General features: G+C 44.6%; 1 pseudogene; it reads left to right on the top strand.

The window, feature by feature from the left end:
- Window positions 1–236: 236 nt before the first annotated feature.
- On the top strand, window positions 237–23,755 carry LOC132098790 (condensin-2 complex subunit G2-like; annotated as a pseudogene).
- Window positions 23,756–24,158: the final 403 nt, after the last annotated feature.

Below are 24,158 nucleotides of genomic sequence, written 5' to 3' on the forward strand. Positions count from 1 at the left end.
TGGCTGCAGACCCTCTTGAACAGGTTTGCTTGGACGGAAAATATTTATATATTATGTGCTGATAGAGTTCAGAAAATAATGCTTTGTTCTGCATATGTAAAACAAAATCCTTCCGTGTCGAAACATTCTGTGCACGGACAATAATACAAATCAAATATCAGTGGTAACGTCAAGTTACTTGCCGAGGTGCGCTGTAATTGTGTTCTGTCTGTCTGTATTTTCTGACTCTAAGTGAAATGTCGAAACGAAAGCAGTTTCTGGAGTCTTGTCCATCATGAGCACGTCCACGTCCAGGAGTCATGTTTACCACGATCTCCGTCAGAATTGAATGTGCACGTGTAGAATCGAACATTTAACACACAACAAAAACAAACAGTACTTTCATATTAAGTTATTTTATATATATATATATATATATATATATATATATATATATATATATATATATATATATATATATACATATTTTTAAAATGTGCTAAATAACAACATGACTTAAAGTTTCATTAGAAATTACATTACAATTTAACTTACCATAAATAAAACATGCAGTTGTGTGTCCAAAAACATAACACTGAGTTTGGGATTAAGTATATTCTTTTTAAGTATATTATTTCCATAATAAGTTATCTTTTTAAATGTTTGCTAAAGTGTGCTTATTCAGAAGTTATTAATGTAATGTACTTAATGTATGCATACATGGATACAATGTTTTATCTGTTCGAACAACCATAGAGAACAATAGACAAGCAAGACCTTATATTTTGACTATATGATGCTGTTTTTTTCCCCAGGATATAACAAGTTTGCATTCAGAGTAAAGAAAGCAAAGTCTATGCAAGTCAGTCTTCAGAACTACTGGTAGTTAAAAATCAAGGATATACACCAGTCAATATTATTCAGATGATCACACTGTTCAATGCTGTTTGTTACAGAAGGGTGGAGCGGATCTGTTTGACCTGGCTGAGGTTTTGCTGGAGCTGCAGAGGAGTCAGAGGCAGGAGCTGTGGGAGAGACAGCTGAAGTTGCTGCAGCACAGCCTCTCTGTTTACCCTCCAGAGCACTGGATCACTGGAGCCGAGGAGGACGCGGGTGACATGGCAGTAGAGATTTCCGAGGAACAGGTAAGACTGCTAATGTTTCGAAAGAGACAGAAAAACCAAGATCTTTTTGATAACGGGTCAAAATGTTGGGTAGTTTTTTCTGGTTTCCTTTCAGATACAGACAATGGCAGTAATAGAGGGTGATACAATTGTCTCTACAGTCTCTGTAGACATTTTGCAGGAAAATGACACTTACACTTATCTTCTCGAATGTGCCCAATGCTAAACAGGAAGTACTTGCAATTTAACTCTTGAAAAAAAATGCAGTAATGTGAAATAATATTACAATTTAAATGAACTGTTTTGTTTTCATATATTTTATTGTGCTTTTATTCCTGTGCTGGCAAAACAGATTTTTCAGCAGCCATTGCTCCAGTCTTCAGTGTCACGTGATCTTTCAGAAATCATTCTAATGTGCTGATTTGCTGCTCAAGAAACGTTTATAATTATTATTATCCATGTTGAAACCATGCTTAAAATGCTGCTTAGTATTTTTGTGACATTCCACATCCCTAAGGCCAGTGTCCACAGATCAGGTCTTCAGGCCCCTGCTTCGACCGCTGCCCGATCCACAATGCACCAGCCCCTTACGGTTCCTCCTGAAGATAAGAGGAGCCACATTGAGAGGAGCCAGCTGAGGTGTCTCGGGCATCTGTTCTGGATTCCTCCTGCACGCCTTCCTGGGGAGGTGTTCTGACGAGTCCCACCAGGAGGAGGCTCCAGGGAAGACCAAGGACACACTGGAGGGACTACAGTATGTCTCTCGGTTGGCCTGGGAATGCCTCTGTATCCCCCCGGAAGAGCTGGAGGAAGTGTCTAGGGAGAGGGAAGTCTGGGCATCTCTGCTTAGACTGCTGTCCCCGTGATAAGCAGAAGAAAAAGAGAAGTAGTTTTGTGGAAATGTGAAACTTCTTTGATGAATAGAAAGCCAAATAACAGGATTTATTTGAAATAGAAGTATTTGTAACATTAATGTTTTCACTGTCACATTCATCAATATAATGCATCCTTGATGAATACAGTAATAATCATTTTTACATCACCACTGGACACTTAAAAAAGGTTCATAATTATTTATTTTTTTCTTTAATAGGGTTGGAGTGTATATATTTCCTCCATTGTTGTCTTTTACTCCAGGTATAGAGAGTGCTTTGTCACTGTCACACACACTCCTAGCAGGTTATTTATTGGCTGTTTGAATGCTGATGGAGACGGGATCTAGAAGGGAAGGAGGAGTTTGGATGGACTGCTTTTCCTTGAATGTTTGGAGAACACTGTTACCCTTGAGGAACTGGTACTAGAACAACTTTATATCCATTATATATAATAAACAAGCAGATCATTTGATATTCTATATTGTGGTTGAAAAGTGTTCATGCTTTCTGGGTATATTCCTAGGTCAGTGAGCTCGGAAGGCTATGTACTCTACGAAAGGTGCTTCTTGGTGTAGACTTTGCACCTGAGAGAGGGCAGCAGGTCATTGATCCTCTCCTCCAGTGTTTCTTCAAGGTCTTTCATATTAAACAAGAAGAGGTTTGTGTATATGTGTTTGTGGGCTCATACACCTGAGACATTATTTTCCACTGTAGATCATTTTTATATAATTTTGTTTATTGCTTATTTTTCAGGGGAAACAGTTCCTTACCTTCCTTGCGTGGAACGACAACTTCATTCAGATGATTCAAGTTCAAGTTCAAGTATGCTTTATTGTGAATTTCCTCATGTACAGTACATACATACAGAGAATCGAAATTGCGTTACTCTCAGACCCCGGTGCATACAGATAACATTAAAGCCTAAAAAAATCTAGATCAAATATAAAATGTAGATACAACTATACAGTAAGGGAATGTAAAAAAAGGCATATAATAAAATTAAAAATAAAGTTAAATAAAGCAGTGCAAGGCAAATGACAGATATAGTGCAAATCAATGAAGTGAACAACAGTGCAGATAAAAGATTTTTAGTGCAAAAAAAATCCCTTATTAAAAATATCTTATTAAGTCTGATTAAAGTGACAAGTGACAAAGGGCTCAAGAGCAGTTATTTTATTTAACTGACTGATGAGGTAGTGGAATGACGTCAGTTCCATGCTGAATGAGGTGGTGAGCAGACCAATGCTGCACAAAGTGACTAGTGCATGCCATCATATAATTAGTGTGTGTGTGTGTGGGGGGTCATAGTTCAGTGGTGCCTGGGGCAGAAGAGGGGAGGGGGGGCAGGTTCGGGAGTGAGTTCAGCTTCCTGACAGCCTGGTGGATGAAGCTGTCCTTCAGTCTGCTGGTCCTGGCCTGGAGACTCCGCAGTCTCCTCCCTGATGGTAGCAGGCTGAAGAAGCTGTGTGATGGGTGAGTGGGATCACCTGTGATGCAGAGGGCTTTGCGGGTGAGACGTGTTCCATAAATATCCTGGAGGGAGGGGAGAGAGACACCAATGATCTTCTCAGCTGCTCTCTCTATGCGTTGCAGAGTCTTTCGGCAGGACGCGTTGCAGGCGCCATACCACACAGTGATGCAGCTTGTCAGGATGCTCTCGATGGTGGCTCTGTAGAAGGTGTACATGATGGGGGGTGGGGCTCTGGCTCTCCTCAGTTTGAGGAGGAAGTAGAGACGCTGTTGTGATTTCTTGGCCAGTGCTGCGGTGTTTTCAGTCCAGGAGAGGTCCTCTGTGATGTGCACACCCAGGAACTTGGTGCTGCTCACTCTCTCCACAGTCACACCGTTGATGGTCAGAGGAACGTGCTGAGTGTGTGCTCTCCTAAAGTCTACAACAATCTCCTTTGTCTTCTCCACGTTCAGAGAGAGATTGTTGTCACTGCAACACTTGGCCAGGCGGCTCACCTCACTCCTGTAGTTTCTCTCATCTTTGTTGCTAATGAGACCCACCACAGTCGTGTCATCTGCAAACTTAATAAAGAGGTTGGAGTTGTGGGATGGTGTGCAGTCATGGGTCAGCAGAGTGGAGAGGAGGGGACTCAGCACACATCCTTGGGGGGCCCCAGTGTTCAGTGTGATGGTGCTGGATGTGTTGCTGCCGACCTGTACTGCCTGAGGTCTTCTAGTCAGAAAGTCCAACAGCCAGTTGCACAGCGAAGTGTTGAGCCCCAGCTGAATCAGTTTGTAAATGAGCTGTTGAGGGATGACTGTGTTGAATGCTGAACTGAATTCTATGAACAGCATTCTGACATATGAGTCCTTTTTGTCCAGATGTGTGAGTGCTGAGTGGAGGGTAGTGGCGATGGCATCATCAGTCGACCGATTGGACCGATATGCAAACTGGAAGGGGTCCAGGGAGTGGGGGAGGGCAGACTTGATGTGGTGCATGACTAGCCGTTCAAAGCACTTCATGAGGATGGGGGTAAGTGCAACAGGACGGTAGTCATTGAAGCAGGATGGAGATGGCTTCTTCGGAACTGGAATGATGGTGGTAGTTGAAACATGTGGGAACAACAGCCTGACTCAGTGAGATGTTGAAAATGTCTGTGAAGACATCAGTGAGTTCTGCTGCACAGTCTTTCAGTACACGCCCAGGGATGTTGTCAGGACCCGGAGCTTCGCGTGCATTGATCCTGCTGAAGGATCTCCTCACGCTGTGAGGTCAGTGTCATCACCTGGTTGCCGGGGGGAGGTGGAGTCTTCTGTGCAGTGGTGCTGTTTTGTTGCTCAAAGTGAGAGAAGAAGGTTATCAGCTCATTCAGCAGAGAGATGTTGTTGTCACAGGTCCGTGGTGGGGGCTTGTATTCTGTAATGGTCTGTATCCCCTGCCACAGGTTCCTAGTGTCTCTGCTGTCGCTGAATTGATGAGCTATCCTCCTAGAGTGCTGTCTCTTAGCCTCTCTGATGTCACGGGACAGGTTGGCCCTAGCTGTTCTCAGGCCCACCTCATCTCCAGCTCTGAAGGCAGCGTTCCGTGTCTTCAGGAGTCTGTAGACCTCCCCTGTCATCCATGGCTTCTGGTTGGCCCGAACAGTGATGGTTTTTGTGACCGTTACATCATCAATACACTTGTTGATGTAGGCAGTGACAGTGTCTGAGTACTCCTGGAGGTCAGTGGTGTTATTGCATGTGGCAGCCTGTTTAAACATGTCCCAGTCAGTTGTGTTGAAGCAGTCTTGAAGAACCTCTGATGATCCTTCTGGCCACACTTTAATCTGTTTGTAAACTGGTTTGGCGACTTTAATGAGCGTTCTGTATGCAGGCATTAGCATAAAAGTGATGTGGTCTGAGGCTCCGATGTGGGGGAGGGGGAGGGCTTTGTAAGCTCCTCTCTGTGTGGTTTAAACAAAGTCCAAAATGTTATTACCTCGTGATGGAAAGTTAATGTGTTGGTGTATTTTTGGAAACAAACTCTTTAGGTCAGCATGGTTGAAATCCCCAGCTATGATGAGAAAAGCATCGGGGTGTGCTGTCTGCTGCTCACTGATGTGCTGGCAGCACGAAACTATTAAGAATCAGCTGCAGTTTTTCCCAAAGTAATTCAAACACTCCTGACCTCTTGTTTTATAATGCTTTGCTTTGTAACTTTGTTTATGTTAAGAGACAATACGAAGGGGAGTCAGACCACTTGCAATAATATAAAAACCAAATACCAGCTACACTCAATATATGCAGGTGCATCTCAATAAATTAGAATGTCATGGAAATGTTAATTTATTTCAGTAATTCAACTCAAATTGTGAAATGTGTGTATTAAATACATTCAGTGCACACAGACTGAAGTAGTTTAAGTATTAGGTTCTTTTAATTGTGATGATTTTGGCTCACATTTAGCAAAAACCCACCAATTGGCATGGCATGGAGGTGATCAATTTGTGGCACTGCTGAGAAATTTTTCATATTTAAAAAAAGGTATCTAAAGCAATCTAACCTATATTAGCAGAAGCCATGTAGAGATAAGCATGCTGGTAAAACTATATACAGTATATATATTTTTCCTATTTGTTTTGAAACAACACCAAGTCTCTCCTGTGAGGAAATTATTTGTTAGAACTAATAAATACTATTAAAGGTTTTTTGAGACTAAAGGTGTGTGAGACTACATTGAAAGCCTTGAAAATAACTTTAATAAAATCAGTCTGTTGTTGTTGTTGTTTTTTCTCAGGCAGATGCAGTTGAACGTCTCGGAGACCCGGCAGCTCAGTGGCGGTACAGCAACCATGGCGACGGGACGTGGCATCTCCATTCCCTCCTTCAGGGAACGAGGGTTACCATACGTAACCGGGACGTTGCCTTTCAGTCGGTCACTCTCTACGCCATGTCGGTGAGCAACGCAAAATGGGATCCTTATCAAAGTGCCATGGGTGCTTCCCCTTCCAGTGCCCTGTGCAAGCCACCTGCGCCCCTATTAGGTGTAGGCCGGGGCTCAGAACAAGTAGTTCCACTCAACATTGTCAAAGCACTACCTCACTGGGTGAGATTGGATAACACTGGGAAAACGTACCCGTTCCGCTTGGAACAGGGACGCTGCGGAAGCCCCATCCTTCCCGAAGGAGGTCTCGGGAGCAAATACACATATAGCATCTGTTTAGGTGTATATGGAGAAATTTGAGGTGATTAAAACTCTCTTGGAAAGGCAGAAGTCTGCCGGGGAAACACAGGCTCTAAGGCTATACCGTGGACTATACACATACGAGTACTGCTTAGGTCTCAAAATGCTCAAATGGGCCCTGCTGTAGCAATTTAAGCACTAGAGTCAGGTCCCAAGAGGGTATAGAGGGGGGCCAGGAAGGATTTAACCTCCTGGCCCCTCTAAGGAACCTTACAATGAGGTCATGCTTACCCAAAGACTTCCCATTCATGGGGTCATGGTACACAGCAATAGCACCAACCTGGACTTTGAGGGTGGAGGTAGACAGCCTTCACTCCAGCCCTTGCTGCAGAAAGGAAAGCATGACCGCAATCGGGCATCTTCTTGGAGAGAAGAACACCACTCGGTGAACAGTTTCCACTTCAAGGTGTAAGCGTGTCTCGTAGACGGTGCTCTTACCGAAGTAATGGTGTTCACTACCTCTTGGGGTAGGTCACCTAGAACCTCCGCATCCCGTCCAGGGACCAGACATGGAGTTTACAAAGGTCTGTATGTGGGTGCCAAATGGTGCCCCGTCTCTGAGTCAGTAGATCCTTCCTCAGAGGAATCGGCCAAGGAGGGGCTGTCGCGAGGAGAACTAGCTCGGAGAACCAGGTCAGAGTGGGCCAATACAGCGCCACTAGCAAGACTTGCTCCTTGTCCACCCAGACTTTGCACAGTGTCTGTGCGAAAAGGCTCACTGGGGGAAACGCATACTTGCGTAGGCCCCGCGGGCAGCTGTGTGCCAGTGCATCCATGCTGAGAGTTCCCTCGGTCAGGGAGTAAAACAACTGTCAGTGAGAGGTCTCTGGAGAAGCAAACAGGTCTACCTGAGTGGCTCTGAACTATCTCCAAATCAGCTGGATCGTCAGGGGATGGAGTCGTTGTAACATGCGATGGGAACAAAGACCACCTTGTTGGTTGATGTACGCAACAGTCGATGTGTTGTCCGCTCAGACAAGCATATGCTTGCCTCGTAAGAGACCTTTGAGCTGGTATGCATTGCACCTGCTGCCTTCTTAAACTCACGCTGTGATCAGCAGCAGCTGGATGCAATAATTGCATGCCAATGTGCATTGGCTCGTTTAGTTTACACTCGAAGTAGATTGCTCTATCGAAGCGATATCCCATTTTGTGTCGGTCACCGACGTGGCGTTGAGAGTGACCGACTGAAAGGGAACCTTTTTTATTTGTGGATTTGGAAGTCGTGGCCTAATGGTTAGAGAGTCAGACTCCCAATCGAAAGGTTGTGAGTTCGAGTCCCGGGCCGGCAGGAATTGTGGGTGGGGGGAGTGCATGTCAAGTTCTCTCTCCACCTTCAATACCACGACTTAGGTGCCCTTGAGCAAGGCACCGAACCCCCAACTGCTCCCCGGGCGCCGCAGCATAAATGGCTGCCCACTGCTCCGGGTGTGTGCTCACAGTGTGTGTGTTCACTGCTCTGTGTGTGTGTGCACTTCGGATGGGTTAAATGCAGAGCACAAATTCTGAGTATGGGTCACCATACTTGGCTGAATGTCACTTCACTTCACTTTTTTTTCACTTTCACTTAACATTAATGGTCTAAAGAAGAACTGAAAAAAAATATTTTAGAGCTTCTTGTATTTAAGTTTTTATAATCCATTAGAAACTAAATATATTACATATTAATTAAGTCTGTATGAATTAAATGATTTATTTAAATTACAGGTGTCATGTTTTTGATTTTATAACATCAATACTGCTTTATTTATTCAGAATCACAAGTATGAGTATTTTAGATTTATTTTATTACAAGTATGCCCTAAATGACTTCCTTTTAAAAAATACCAAACTTTCAAATGGTTTGTGTACGTAGTCATATTTTCTTTAAAAACAGAATCTCTTAAATGTCTTCCACAATGTCCTACAAACTGCCGAGCTACGATGGGGAACTTCAAACAGCTATAAGTAATAATATTGTTTATGTTTGTCAATGGCACTAGATGTTGGAGGATGTTCTCTCAGCGCAGGACACTGGCTCCATCGCCAGCCTGCTGGAGATCCTCGTCATTCTATGGAAGAGGGTTCAGAAATGTCTCAAGACTAACCAAGAGGCCTTCGTTTAAACCACGTCAAAGTTCTCATCTGTTCTGCCCCGGTATCTTAAAATCTTTCATGTAAGAGGCACAATCACACAGGGAACCAAAGGACAATTCAAAGAGCAAAACTGGACACTGTAATCACATCTTTAAAGCTGGTGCAATATGGTTCTAACATGATGCAGTTTGTGTATATGTGTGCACAGGAGGAAGGGTGTAAAGCCCCTCTCATTCTTCTAGCCTCTCTACTTCCTGTCTCTGCTGTTCCAGCTCTGATGTTAGCAGGACTCTCATCCTCAAATGCCCCTCAGTGCAGCTGGTATTGTTAAATGCCCCGTTTAAATCAATAGTGCAGCTAAAAAAAAAAAAAAAACTTGACATAAGATTAATCTGAATTGTAATTTTTCGTGGAGCTTTTCCTGTAAAGGACAGTTCAATGAAGAAAAGAGCATTTCAAAATTGTATTTCCTGCTGATTGTTAGCACAATCCGCGTGGTGTCTCAGCCATCTCCCCAGAACAGCAGGTTGGCTCAAAAGTGAAATGCCAATTCTGATTCCCATTTGATCTAATAGGCATCCTTTAATGCTGGTGGGATTGAGTGTGTTTTCAAGGCTTTAGAGTGATCTGTAGGGCAGTCTGTGTATATTACATAACTGTGTTTTCCTCTCTGCAGGAATAAAGTTATGTCTCACTTGAGGAGTTTGAAAGCGGGCACCGCTGTGACATCATACAGTCAGTCGGTGGAGTGTCTCTGTAGCTGGGGGCAGATCAGCCATATTGTGGAGCTGATAGAGGACTGGCTTGTGGAGGCTGTACCTGTGAGAGCGGTAAATAAAGTGTCCATGTTGGGGGTCATTAGGTTTTTATGGTATTTTCATATTCTCAATGATCACTCACACTCAATCACATCACACAGCAAGGTGATGAAGATACAACTGGCAAAGTGCATTTTGATGGGCTGGAAGAGTCAAAACCAGATCTGGACCTAGACTATCTGGATTATCTGCTCCTGCACCCTAAAACACGAGACTGTCTGTTCATACTGCCGCTGGATCAGATCAGACTGCACCATAGAGCCCTCAACAAATGGAAAGTAAAGAGGTTTGATGATGGCTATTACAAAAAATTGGTGAACATTTACTCTTTTTGTGATATTACTGTCATTATAATCAATATGGTAATTGCAGGTTTTCACATGTCTTTCTTTGAAGATACTGCTGGACAAGGCTGTTTAGCTAAATTGACATAATGTTTCTGGCCTTATTAGTCTTATTAGTCAAAGGCTTTGATGAGATTATATAATTGTTTTGTTCAAGGGAAGTTGTATTTAGGTCTTCAGATATTACGTTAAAATTTTCTGCTTTTATCAGGGCCTGAATTTCATTTTGAAAAATTGGGGAGAATTCCCCCTTTAGGTGACTATAATTATTATTTGAGGGGGGAGATAGGGTATTTTTAGGCATATTTTTTAAATATAATCATCTAAACTAAATGTTTCGTCAATCAGTGTATTTGCGTTTTACAGTTGTAATGTTGTTGATTTGGGTTGTGTAATTTTTGAATTTTATCGATTCCGATTGTGATTCTGCATATCAATTCTGATTCTTAGAATCCAATATATAAAAAAAAAATTAGTTGTTAAATTTATTCTGTCTTTTTACAAAGCATTCTGTTGCAGCTGAATAACATGAGCAAAAATCAGCAGCGTACAGAACACTTAAAAAAATACCACAGTAAAAACAACTAGATTAATATAAATGTAAAATATTAAAGTGTTAAAGAAACGTAAACAGTCAGTAATAAAATAGCATTCACAAAAGAGCTGCGTCTTTTTAAAGATGCCCTCGTGCGGCTCGTGCAGAGCCCCCCTCAGTGAAGGAGATCGTCACGTCATCTGCGTCTCCTTTGTCTCCTGTCTGGGTGAGGACCATGCAGCGCTCGCGCTCGCTGACGGCGGATGCCCTCATTGCGAGTTAATGCCTATGGTGACTCTGAGGACTCGCCTGGCATCCTTCTCGAAGCCTGCATCATCCGCTGCGCCGCAGCGCCGTAAGAAGCGCCGCTCGCAGCGCCTACCAGAACCACCTCCAGCTCGGCCAAGCTCGCCGGTTCCCTCCGCTTCGCCGGCCTCCCCTGCATCACTTCCCGATGCTCAGCGTCCGCTGCTTGCCGACGCGTCATCTGAGGAAGTGGATCTCAGGCCCGCGTCGGAGGAAGAAGACACGTGCTCTCTGCTTGCTTCGGGCAGTGAGGGTTGGGCGAGCTCCGTGGATCTCGCGCCCACTGCTCAGAGGCCCAGCAGACGGGGGGATCGATAAGGAGCTGATGCATGTACTCTAGCTGGCCGCGGCGAGCCTCGGCCTCGAGTGGTCTGCACCAGCGCCCCCTTCACGTTCCCGGCTGGATGGTAGCTATCTTCCAGATGAGCGCTCTTCCTCAAGCTCAAAGCACGCCCCTTTTCTTCCTGAGCTTCACGAAGAAGTGGCGAAAGCTTGGGACGCTCCATTCTCGGCGAGAATCCGCTCATCTGTTTCGCCAGCATTCTCCGCACTGGACGGTGCTAAGAACAGAGGCTACCTGTCACTTCCGCCGGTGGAACAGGCTATAGCAGCACACCTTTGCCCGCCCTCTGCTGGACGGCGGACTAAGGCGGCGTTGCCATCCAAAGCCTGCCGAATGACGTCATCGCTGCTCGCACGGATATTCTCTGCTGCTAGGCAGGCTGCGTCTGCGCTACACACCATGGCTACGCTACAGATTTTCCAGGGCGATCTTCTCCGCAAGCTGGATGAGATGGGACCTAAAGCGATCTGTCTCGCGGATCTGAGGAGTGCTTCAGATCTCTCCCTCCGCGCTACTAAGTCCGCTGCACAGACCATGGGACGAGTTATGGCTTCCGCTACGGTGGCTGAGAGGCATTTGTGGCTGACGCTTTCTGACATCAAGGAGTCTGAGCGCGCTGCGTTCCTCAACGCGCCGCTAACTCCTGCCGGCCTCTTCGGATCTTCCGTCAACGAGTTTGTGGAGAGATTCGCCGAGGACCAGAAAGCTTCGCAGGCGTTCAAGCACTTCTTGCCGAAGCGCTCCAGTTCTGCAGCTAGCCGCTCTAGACCGGACCCACAGAGCTCTCAGTCATGCCCACCGCCTCCTGCTGCGTCATCGCGACAGCGTCAGCAACGCAGCTCGGGACCCCGTTCTCGCTCTTCAAGCCGGCGCCGCGGGAGCCGCGGCAGAGGATTGCGGTGAAGCCAGAAGCCCCGAAAGCATCCTAGCACTGCTGGGAAAGCGCCGGTGTTCGAGTTCCGCTGCGGCCGAGCTCTCACCCAAGCGCGCCGCTGTTGCAGTTCCAAGAATTGTGACTGCCTCAGTGTCCTCTGCAATGCGCAAGCCTGCACGAGTGCCCGCTTGCCTGCACACAAAAGCCGTTATCACGGATACCCAGATGTTTCACAAAAAGAGTGTTTTTTCTGGTGTTCCGGCCACGGCCGATGGTGCTATAAATGTTGTGACGATGCCCACTCCTCAGTGCCCATCTCCACATGTAAGCACAGCACTGCACACAGGGCCTGCGCCCATAATGTCGACTCAAGTCGGTCGCGCACACTGCATAGTAAGCGTGCCCACCCCTCAGTGCCCACAATTACTATGTCACACGTGTCATGTGGTTTCTGTAAAAACGAAACCCGTGCACGCTCGTCCGGCCACAGCCGATGGTGCTATAAATGCAGTGACGATGCCCACTACTCAGTGCCCATCTCCACATGTAAGCACAGCCCTGCACACAAGGCTAGCGCACATAAGATCGACACAGATCGGTCGAGCGCGCCGCATAGTAAACGTGCCCACTTCCCAGTGCCCACATACACTATGTCACATACGGCGCGGGGCTTCTGTAAAAATGAGGCCCGTGCACGTACATTCTGCACAGGCAGACAGCGAGTTGAAAGTGGTAAATGTGCACACATGCAGCCCACGGTTACTCGCAGATATATCGAGTCCCACGGGACCCGCTCAGCCTCCCCCCAGTCGGTTAAGCGCCGGGACGGGGTCGAGGAAGAGCGATCTGCCCACTGTGATCAGCGCGCTCCCCGTCTCAGATGCGCAGCACACTCGAGCGCCGCCGTTGCCCAGTCAACAGAGCGCGCTTCGCATCCAGCCCTTAGCCATTCATGCAGATGCATGGTCAGCGCTTCCAGGGGTTTCGGATTGGGTGCTAGGCATTATAAAGAGAGGCTACTCGCTACAGTTTTGTCGACGCCCACCGCGCTTTTCAGCGCGCGTCGAAACTACGGTCAAAACAGAAGTAGCACACATACTTCGGGCCGAAATATCAAAACTGTTGAGCAAAGGGGCTGTAGAGCCTGTGTCTCAAGCTCAAAGCGAGGGGGGGCTGTACAGCAGATACTTTCTGGTGCCCAAAAGAGACGGGGGTCTCAGGCCCATACTGGATCTAAGGCAGCTGAACAAGGCATTGATGAAACGCAGTTTCAAAATGCTCACGACCAGGAAGCTCCTCGCGCAGATTCGCAGAGGGGACTGGTTCATGTCAATAGATCTGAAGGACGCGTATTTTCAAATACAGATAGCGTCAAACCACAGGCGATATTTGAGATTCGCCTTCGAGGGCCAGGCATACCAGTTTACAGTCCTGCCATTCGGCTTGTCCGTAGCTCCTCGTACGTTTACGAGGTGCATGGATGCAGCGCTCGCTCCTCTCAGACTCAGAGGCATACGAGTGCTAAATTATTTGGACGACTGGCTGGTTCTGGCCCGATCACGAGCGGAGCTCGTGGACCACAGGGCCGTTTTACTCGATCACCTCGAGAAGCCCAGCCTCAGTGCCAATTGGGCGAAGAGTTCGCTGAACCCCAGTCAGACGATCCTGTTTCTGGGTATAGTTCTGAACTCTTGTTCCATGACGGCGCGGCTGTCACCACAGCGCGTGATGGGCATTCAGCACGCAGCGAGTTCTTTCCGCTGCGGCGCAACCGTGTCGCTCAAACACTGTCAAAAGATTCTAGGTCTCATGGCCTCAGCATCTCCGGTTCTGCGGCTGGGCCTGCTCCGCATGCGCCCCCTGCAGCTCTGGCTGAAGGCTCGGGTGCCGCGCAGAGCGTGGGCGTCTGGCCGGCTGCATTTCAAGGTCGATCAGAGCTGTGTTGCGGCTCTAGCACCTTGGACAGCGAACGGCTGGTACCGATCAGGTGTAAGCCTGAGGGCTTCCCCGAGTGTGAAAATTCGGGATGGGGAGCGCTGCTCGAAGGCAGACTGTCCTTTGGCCTATGGTCAGAACGGGAAAAGCTCCATCATATCAACTGCCTGGAAATGCTGGCAGTGGAGAACGCGCTGACGCGCTTTTGTCCCCATATCAAGGATCACCACGTCGTAGTCCGTTCGGACAACATGTCCATGGTGTCCTACATAAATCACCAGGGCGGTCTCGGGTCCCGAAACCTGTGCAGGCTGACGGAACGCCTCCTGGTTTGGGCTCAGCACAACGTGCACTCGCTGAGAGAAGTGCATGTGCCTGGGCTGCAGAATCTGGGTCCAGACAGGCTGTCCAGAGGCAATGTTCCTACGGGCGAATGGTCTCTACACCCGCAAACAGTCCGGCTGTTGTGGGAGAGATTTGGCATGGGGGAGGTGGACCTCTTCGCGTCCCACGAAAACCCTCCTTCCGCAGGTGATAAAACAGGTGAGAGAAACGAGATGTTCAATACTGCTTGTAGCACCTCTTTGGAAGAACCAACCATGGTTCCCAGATTTGATGCAGTTAGCAGATGTCGCCCCGTGGCCGGTACCGTTGAGGAGGGACCTCCTCTCGCAGGCCAGGGGCTCGATTTGGCACCCTCAACCGGAGTTGTGGTCCCTCCATGTGTGGGCACTCAGGCTAGAGCTCCGTCGACACGACGTCTGTATGCCTCGAAGTGGTCGGTGTTCTCCAGCTGGTGAACAGCTCGAGGTTATTCACCCCTTAGTTGTGAGGTGACGGAGGTTCTCTCCTTCCTACAGGAGCTGTTGGATAAGGGCAGAGCCCCTTCCACGCTCAAAGTTTATGTGGCGACCATCGCGGCGTTTTCTGAAACGGCGTCCGGTCAGTCAATAGGAAGGAACGATTTAGTCATCCGGTTCCTCAGAGGAGCTAGGAGGCTGAATCCTCCCTGACCTCCGTCAGTCCCTATGTGGGACCTCGCGGCGGTTTTGGAGGCCTTGAAGGGTCCCCCTTTTGAGCCTATCCAATCGGTTAGCCTTCAGCATCTGTCGTTCAAGACAGTATTCTTGTTGGCTCTCGCTTCAGTGAAGCGTGTGGGTGATTTGCACGCGCTCTCGGTGAGCCAGTCGTGCTTGGAGTTTGGGCCTAATGACTCAAGGGTCTTACTCAAACCTAGGCACGGTTATGTGCCGAAATCCCTCAACACACCGTTTCGGGCTCAGGTTATTGCCCTGTCTGCCATGCTGGTGTCAGGGGAGGATGGAGACTCGAGTCTTCTTTGCCCTGTCAGGGTTTTAAGAGCTTATGTGTCTCGCTCTGCTGCCTTTCGGCAGACGGAGCAGCTGTTTGTCTCGTTCGGTGGACGTTCCAAGGGAATGGCTGTTTCGAGACAGACTCTATCCAGATGGATAGTTGACGCCATAGCGTTAGCTTACGCTTCCAGGGGCCTTCAGTGCCCGTTGGGCGTCAGAGCACACTCCACAAGAGGCGTCGCCTCATCGTGGGCGTGGTCTACTGGGATCTCCTTGCAGGATATATGTATGGCGGCAGGTTGGGCCTCGCCGTCTACATTTATCAGGTTCTATAACCTGGAGGTCCCCCCCTTGCAAGCAAGGCTGTGGTCGGTATAGTCGAATCAGGGCCCTGAGGGGAATTCTGAGTTCACGAGCGCTATGCGCTGCCGACTGTTATATGGGCAGTATTGCGTAAGACCCGCATTGCCACATTGGTCAGGCCTTGTCTCGGCTGTGTGATGTCATATTGCGGCATCTACGGATGCTGCTAGATATAGGACGGAAGGCTTTTTCCCTTTTCTGTCCTGGACTCTCTGTGAGTCCCTCAGGTGACTGTGCACTGTAAATCCTGGACGTTGCTTCAGGTTTATTGGTGTGTGATCCCTACGCGCACGGCGTTTTACATTGGGTTCCCGTAGCGTCTTAGCTAAGACGCAGTATGAGAGAGCTCTCGTAAGAAAACGTACTCGGTTACTAAACGTAACCTCGGTTCTCTCTAGAAGAGCGAACGAGTACTGCGTTCTCTGCCGTGCGTACGATTCACTCTGGTTCGCTTCGGCGATGAAATAAATCAGGTGAGTCAGCCTTTTCGAGCTCCTTTTATAGGTTGGGCCACACCCGTTTCGGCGGGAAGTGGCAAGAAGGGCGCGAAGCGCCCTTATTGGTCTGATGTTGCATCAGCCTGCACTCGATAGGCTGTGCAGTTGCCGCAGAACAAGCCAATGAGCGAACAAGCCGTCTCGCCTATGGCTGTGTACTGCTGCAAATGCGCTTTACAAAAATACAAAATTAAGGATAATTTTTTGCTTCAGTATTTCGTGAAAAGAGACTTTTCCCGTAGCGTCTTAGCTAAGACGCAGTACTCGTTCGCTCTTCTAGAGAGAACCGAGGTTACGTTTAGTAACCGAGTACGTTTTCTTTTAACAAATAAAATATAGATTCATTAAAGTTATTAAATATATTCAGTCAAGATCAGTGAACACTGTACATGGGTTTTCTTTCTCATCTGTTTATGTTTACTTAAGCCAAAAATGCCTGTTTATGATGATATACTGACTTAATTTTCTGCATACTGTTCGAGTCAATCGTTCGTTCGTTATCTGGCTCGGCTCGTGTTCATCTTCAGTTCTTTCTTCACAGCAGTTTAGTCAGTGTACTGTTTGAGTAAATGATTTACTCCGGGATATTGGTTTGTTTTAACTCAGAGGGAGTGACAGCCACATTAAAAAAGTTAACAGCTTGAGTAATTTGTGGATTAATGCATATTGGAGACTCGAACCATTTTAAACAATTCAGTTTGATTTGGTGAACTGGTTCAAAAAGATCTGGTTACATCGAATAATTCGTTCGCGAACCAGATATCACAAACTGCTTTGTTTTGAACTCTCTCTCACAACAGACACGGAAGAGAAGACAATGCTGAATAAAGTAGTAGTTTTTGCTATTTTTGGACCAAAATGTATTTTCAATGCTTCAAAAAATTCTAACTGACCCTCTGATGTCACGTGGACTACTTTGATGATGTTTTTCTTACCTTTCTGGACATGGACAGTATACCGTACACACAGCTTCAATGGAGGGACTGAGAGCTCTCTGACTAAATCTAAAATATCTTAAACTGTGTCTCGAAGATGAACGGAGGTCTTACGGGTTTGGAACGACATGAGGGTGAGTTATTAATTACATAATTTTCATTTTTCGGTGAACTAACCCTTTAAGTCTGATTTGCTGGCTGACCCAAACCCACATTTATAGAAGAGCAAAGAACTGACTCAATAATAGCCGAGTAAAACTGTGTCATCTGTGCATGTGGCAAGTTGAACTTTTTCAGTTGATGAAGGAAGTACATCCACTGCTGGACCTTTTTCACAGTGGAGTCAATGTGAATGTCCCACTTGTTGGAAACTCAGAAGCGAAGACCAGGAGACATGGGATATCTTTCATACTGAAGTTAGTCTTTTTTGAGGACTCGCTGTGCATCGCTGCAATCATCCAAGTCTAACCAAAGCAGTGTTACTTTGGAGGTACTTAGATACAGTTGAGGTGGAGACAATCAACCCAATAAAATGCAAATGCAGTACAGGAATCAGACACTGGCACCAAATGCATAGATGCTAATCCAATCAGCCTGACAGTCTCACCCTTACCTTAACATTACCATAGAAACAAAAGACACAGCTGTGCCTTTATCTTGGGACCCTGCCCTATAGTCAGGAAGTGCATGAAGACAAAAGGTTAATGTCTCAGAAACCTGGGCTGCTTGACTTGATCATCTCAGAATGTCATCATCTTAACCTCAAAATGTTAAAACACAATGTACATAACTTTTTAGTTTATATACTAATACATTGAAACCTAGATTTAACATTTTATACATTTGTAATTCCACACACTTCAGGTCTTGAGAGATGGTGGTGCCCAGGAACCTGGATGACTCCACTGCAGCCACATTGCTGTTCATGATAATGAGTGGGGGGAGAGCAGGAGGGTTTCTCCTGAAGTCCACAATCATCTCCACAGTTTTGAGCGTGTTCAGCTCCAGGTTGTTGTGACTGCACCAGACAGCCAGCCGCTTAACCTCTCATCTGTAAGCAGACTCGTCTCTGTCCTGGATGTGGCCGATAACTGTGGTGTCGTCTGCAAACTTCAGGAGTTTGACAGAAGGGTCTTTAGAGTTGCAGTCTGTGACGAGTGGTGCCATGTCGAGAGCCGTGGGAATGGAGCGAGGCTGGTGGAGTGTTTGGAAAATGAGCGACATCTGCTCCACTCACCAGTCTCAAGTCCCACGGAGGAGATTGGAAGGATACAAAAGAGGAGCAATGACAGTGAAGGACAAGAGAGGACCAGGCCTGGGTTTTATTTTGTTTTAGTTTTGTTTGTGCGTGACAGTCTCGTCTGCAAGGGGCTGTCGCGCTGTTTTCTGTTTATTTTGTTATTAAAGCTTTCATTTTGAATGTCTGCTGGTTCCCACCTCCTTCTTCCCGGTATTATGAAGTTTCTATATTGTTACACAGTCATTTGTGTAGAGGAAGAAGATCAGTGGTGAGAGAAAACAGCCCTGGGGAGCTCCGGTGCTGATGGTGCAGGTGTTGGATGTGAGTTTTCCCAGCCTCACCAGCTGCTGCCTGTCTGTCAGAAAGCTGGTGATCCACTGACAGATGGAGGTGGGCACAGAGAGCTGTGTGAGTTTGTTCTGAAGGGTGTCCGGGATGATGGCATTGAAAGCGGCGCTGAAGTCCACAAACAAGATCCTTGCATAAGTCCCTGGTTTGTACAGATGTTGGAGGATATAGTGCTGATGTCGTGTCTTAAGGCAGATGATGAATTTCTTCAGTCAAATTAATAATATAGGTGTCAGGTGTCAGAATATAGACTTTATTACTCAAAGCAACAAAGCCGAGATGCCGTGCACCGCATCTGAATCTTCTGTCTGTCCATGCACTCCTTTTATACCCTTATCTCTATACCTTATTTGGTAGTTCCGGTTTTTAATTGGCATTGCCTGCCAAGTTTGCCATCCCTTATCACTATATTTCTCTTAATGGTGGAATACGGCCAAGTCAACAATTAAACAATCTCTCCCTATTGGTTGGCTATGGTCACGTGAGACATCCCCCCACGTCTGTTTACTATTGATGTCAGCATTTGTAAATCACCCAAAGTTCACAAGGTTATTTTAGTTCACAGGTGCATTTCAGAGGTCAGTTTAGGTCACAGATACAACTTAGTGGAATATTACCAGGACCTCCCAGTGGGAGGTCTTTTATGTGTCCAATCCTGTTCAACATTACTAGTACTGCCCTATGGGAGGGCCTTTATACATCTGACCCTATTCATGACATCCAGTATTTGGGAATAACTCAGCATATTGATCAGTATATTGCTTTCTGTCATAGTTATGCATAATATTATAAGTAAGATAATACCATATTAAGTAAATAACATAGAATAACACACTTGTATTGAGTAATACTAAAGAATAACACAATACTGACAAGCTAAAATGAACTGTACTTTAAGTTTTTCAGGTAGGTATAACAGTAATATTAAGGTACAGCAATACCACAGAAAATGAATGATCTGTTTAACATTGAAATAACACTGGTTAGTCTTCAATGTATGAATAAACATTAATGACAGACAGCAGCAGGTTGTCATTTTTCTTTTGTTTATGTGTGCAGTCGCTGTTTTCCTTCCTGAGCAGAGCAGAGGTCAGAGTGAAATTCACTGAGACAGTGCTGAGAGCTTTTATCCTACATGGCCAGCTCAGAATCCATCTTCAACACAAAGTGAGTGTACTGCAGTAACTCCACTGCATTCACTCTTTGAGTCCTTCACACTCCAAACAAAGCCAACATTCATTGAACACACTCACTCAAACGATGTTAAGATGTGAAGAGAGTTTTAAAGAAAATAAGTTGTTTGTTAATACCTGTACATTCTCAAGCACTGAGTTAAAGATTCATTGCAGCAGTTAAAGTAGGTCTCAAAATCTCATGCCTATTATACAGTATTGACATCTTCCATCTGTCCTATACTGAACTGTGCAAATGGTTTTCATTGGACATGACTTGGATTTTATTAACTGCAGTTCAAGCAGTAGTGGCCTGAATAGTCTGTAAGGTCACTTTCAGATTGAACAAATAAAACTCATAAATCAGCACCTCTTTCTAATCATATAGTACCCAGAGCAGTGGGAGTTCCTCAAATCCCTGAGCATTCAGTGTTCTGGGAAGAGAAAAGAGACCCACCTTTTCTGGCCTGCTCTTCTTTTTTCTTCTGGCAATTTGTCAATTTAAATTGTCATAATATTTCACAATATTACCTTTCTTGTATTTTTGATCAAATAAATTCAGCCAACAATTTTACCAAAAAATTTTTAGTGTACATGCAAAACATTTTAAGGCTTTATATATAACATTTATATTTTAAAAAGTGTTTTTCTTGTTGAAAATGATAGACAATACATGAGGCCTAATCCTAAAACGAATCCAGTTTCGCAATGAGTTTTGTGATGATTTTGTGTTGCATGTTTATAATTTATTTTACCTTTCTGTATCATTGTCAGATTTGTTTAACAGTGTGCAAGAATGTGCTGTGGGTTTCTGTAGGAGACAGTGATTTCAGAGACCATTTACTGCAGCATGTAGCCTCTGTACTGCAGACACGTGAGGATTAAGTATTTATGCTGATCAAGGGCCCAGTGATTGTATGAGTTGTGTTTAGTCAAGATACGATGTTTGACCACCCTCCCACAAAGGTTTACAATAGAGTGCTGCAGCTGTGATGCCAAAACCCAGAGGACTCGCCATGGGTTTGCTTGAGATTTTTTTCATGGGTTTTTCAATTCTTGTGTAAAACAAGGTCTGTGGTAAAAATTAATTGAACTGCACACACTTAAACCTAGATGTTCTTGTGTAGTTAGTTACCCATTATAAATATTATTTAAAAAATGTTTTTTATTTTTTATTAACAAGGGCTGGGCAAGTTAATTCTTTATCGCATTAACGAATGAATTAATTAATGCCAACAATTATTTGTGCATAACAATGCGATTGTGACAAGTGGGGCGGGGCCGAGAGCCGTGGGAACAGAGCGAGGCCGGTGGAGTGATTTGGAAATCAGCGACACCTGCGACAATTACCGGTTTGAGTCCCACGGAGGAGATTGGAAGGATACAAAAGAGGAGTGACGGCAGTGAAGGACGAGAGAGGACCAGGCCTGGGCTTTATTTTGTGTTTGGTTTTTATTTGTGCGCGACAGTCGTCCGCGAGGGGCTGTCTCGCTGTTTTGTGTTTATTTTAGTATTAAAGTTCATTTTGAATGTCCGCCGGTTCCCGCCTCCTTCTTCCCGTGATTATGAAGTTTGTACTGCATTACAGCGATTAATCGCGATTCATTGCAGAAAAAAAATGTGCGATTAATCACGTTTTGAAAATAACATAATTGTTGTCCAGCACTAAAATTAACGTAACTGCTTTAAAATTTGCACTTTTAGTATGGCTATGTGTAATTTACATTGTACTGTACAGCAAAACGTCCAATATTGTAAATTTAAATTTACCACAGACTTTGTTTTATTCCTAAATTGAAAAACCCAATTATTTTAACCCATAGGAAAATCTCAAGGGACCCCTAGGCGAATTAGTCTTCTGGTCTCAGCACTGTATAGAGTAGTGCTTTTAATACAGTTGTGTGTGTATTTGGGTTCATTTAGAAAAAGCATACATGTGCATCCCTCATGTGCTCGCTCTGCTTACTGAGGTGGCACAGGGCTGCCTTTCCCATGAGGCTTAGACACAGGAAGATCAACCATCCCTCACTATCCGCATTTTGACCAACATCTTCCAGAAAGTTGTGGAAATCATAGCGCATAGACTACGTAAAGACAAGGAAGAGGGTCAGGAGGTGAGGCCTTTAAAAAGAGACATTAGGGCCTTCCTTAAATACTCTTCCATTGCATTTCCAGATGTTTCTGATTGTGTTTAACAAACCTGTGTGCACATGTACATATTTAAACTAAAGTTAGTATTGTAAACATTTGACTGAAATTTGTACCTGGCAACATTTCTTTCTTACTCTTTCTTTAAAAAAAAGCCTTTCTTTATGTATCTTTAGCTGTGTTGCTCTTCTGAAGAAGCTCTGTATGACATTTTGGAGACTAAGTTTACAACTGAGAGGTCAGAGTTCATCACAGGAGTCTTCTCATCACTCTGTGCAGCAGTTATTATTGATATCAGCCGCACTTTGCAGAAGGTAAATCCGTTAATTTCTTCAGTTTTTTATGTTGTGTGATGTTTGTGTGGCATTGCTTATTTGTCTGTTTATTTGAAACCTTTGTTGAGCTCAAAGCATTTCTTTTTACTCAGATGTCTTTTTTGAATGAGTGATATAAATAAGAATATATTTTGTTCTTGAGACAAAAGGAAACCATAAGCAGTGTGGGAAAGTTATCTAAAACCATGTATAAAAATAAGTTAATGTTCAAAAGAAACAATTTGAGACACTGAAGCTTGAAATAATAAATGTCGAAAGCAACAATCTGATATTTCTTCATGCAGATCTTTCATGTGGAAGAGGTGTTGACTCTAGAGCAGTTAATGACCTTTCACCTCTCTCGAACACCATACTCAAAGTGACGCTCAGATCACCTGCTGTTACCAAGGAAACTTTCAACAACAGCTAGAACTAAAAGCCTTTTTTTATACTATTGAACACTTCTGATTCATTTTCTGGTATCTTCTAAGTTTTTTATGTCTGAAATAAGCTCCTCCATTGAGTCAGAGGGCATCGATAGTATCACACAATGGGCTGCAGTTACACAAATTCTGACCATCATCAAACAATGGGATGCTAGATTTTTTTGCTACTATTAAGGCCCATTCACACCAAGAAAGATAACTGTAAAGATGACTAAAACTAAGCATCTGCACCAACGGATATGTCATCCTCCACTTTAAATGCTTAAGCTCTTTAAAGAATTCTGATTATCATTCATGAAATGGAAAATAAAATAGATCTGAAAGTGATTCCAATGATTTGTTCCTCTGTGTTGTTAACATTATAGTTGTGGTGTGGCCTTCCCTATTCTCACAGAATTTTAACAATTCTTAAAACTTCATAGTTGTCATCCTTGGTGTGAACAGGCCTTTACTTTGTTCCAACATCTGAATGCTTGATAGTAAAAATGTGAGAACTTTATAAAAATATTCTAAACACATTCTCAAAGATTTGCATCCCAAATTAATTTTACACAGCCTAAAGCATATAACTAGTCCAGTGGTGTTGGACTTAGAGAAGAAATAGTGATATACAGTGAAAAATTAGACAAAGATAAATTCCTATGAGTAAATGACTTTTTACTTTTCTGCTCCTCACAGCCGATGCATTTATTGTAGAGTTGAAGGAATTTGCTTTTTCTGTACGCAGACAGATACAGAGCCATTACAACATCATTGCAGAACACTCTGACAATATACAGAGGTAGAAGATTTAGATGACATATTGTGAAAGCTGTTGGAGTTCTATATACAATGATAGCTGTACAACTGTTAATGTTGTTTTGCTCTCTCTCTCTCAATCTTAGGACCATCTATGAATCCACTGTCAGGATGCTGAATGACATTCTAAATCCATGCCAACAACCAAACAGTTTAACTGGCAAGCTAATAATTTAGAGTTTATGCATATTCCCACAAAATCCTTTATTCCTTTATTCCTATATCCTTTATTGATGAAACATGTCCCTCCTATTTACCTTATCTGCTTTATCCTCAGATCCTTTCCGAATACTGGTCTGAGGTGTTGTACTTCTAGTTTTCCTTAATAAACCATAGAAGTGTATAAACTCTGAGATATGTATATGTGATTTATTTATTTTTTTTCTAATCTGAGATCTTTACAGTGTCACAGTCTATAATTATGGTGTGAAATATAAAAAAAAACACATGAGATTAAAATTGATTTTAAGGAACTGTTGCTCAAACCTGAGCCTATGATTGAACTTAACTAAATATTTGGATGGATTGTGACCTTTTCTCTTTGCCCTTTTTTTCCTTTTTGATGTGTGCTTTTCTTCACACAACCCTAGTAATACATTCCAAATAATGCCCATTTAAAACTCTGTCCCATCTTTTAATTATTCAAGTAAAAAAAAAAAGTGAATTGTACCCATAGCCATTTAGTTTTCGCAATCACTCCGTT

Source organism: Carassius carassius, chromosome 2 (genome assembly GCF_963082965.1).
Source record: "Carassius carassius chromosome 2, fCarCar2.1, whole genome shotgun sequence".
NCBI lineage: Eukaryota > Metazoa > Chordata > Actinopteri > Cypriniformes > Cyprinidae > Carassius > Carassius carassius.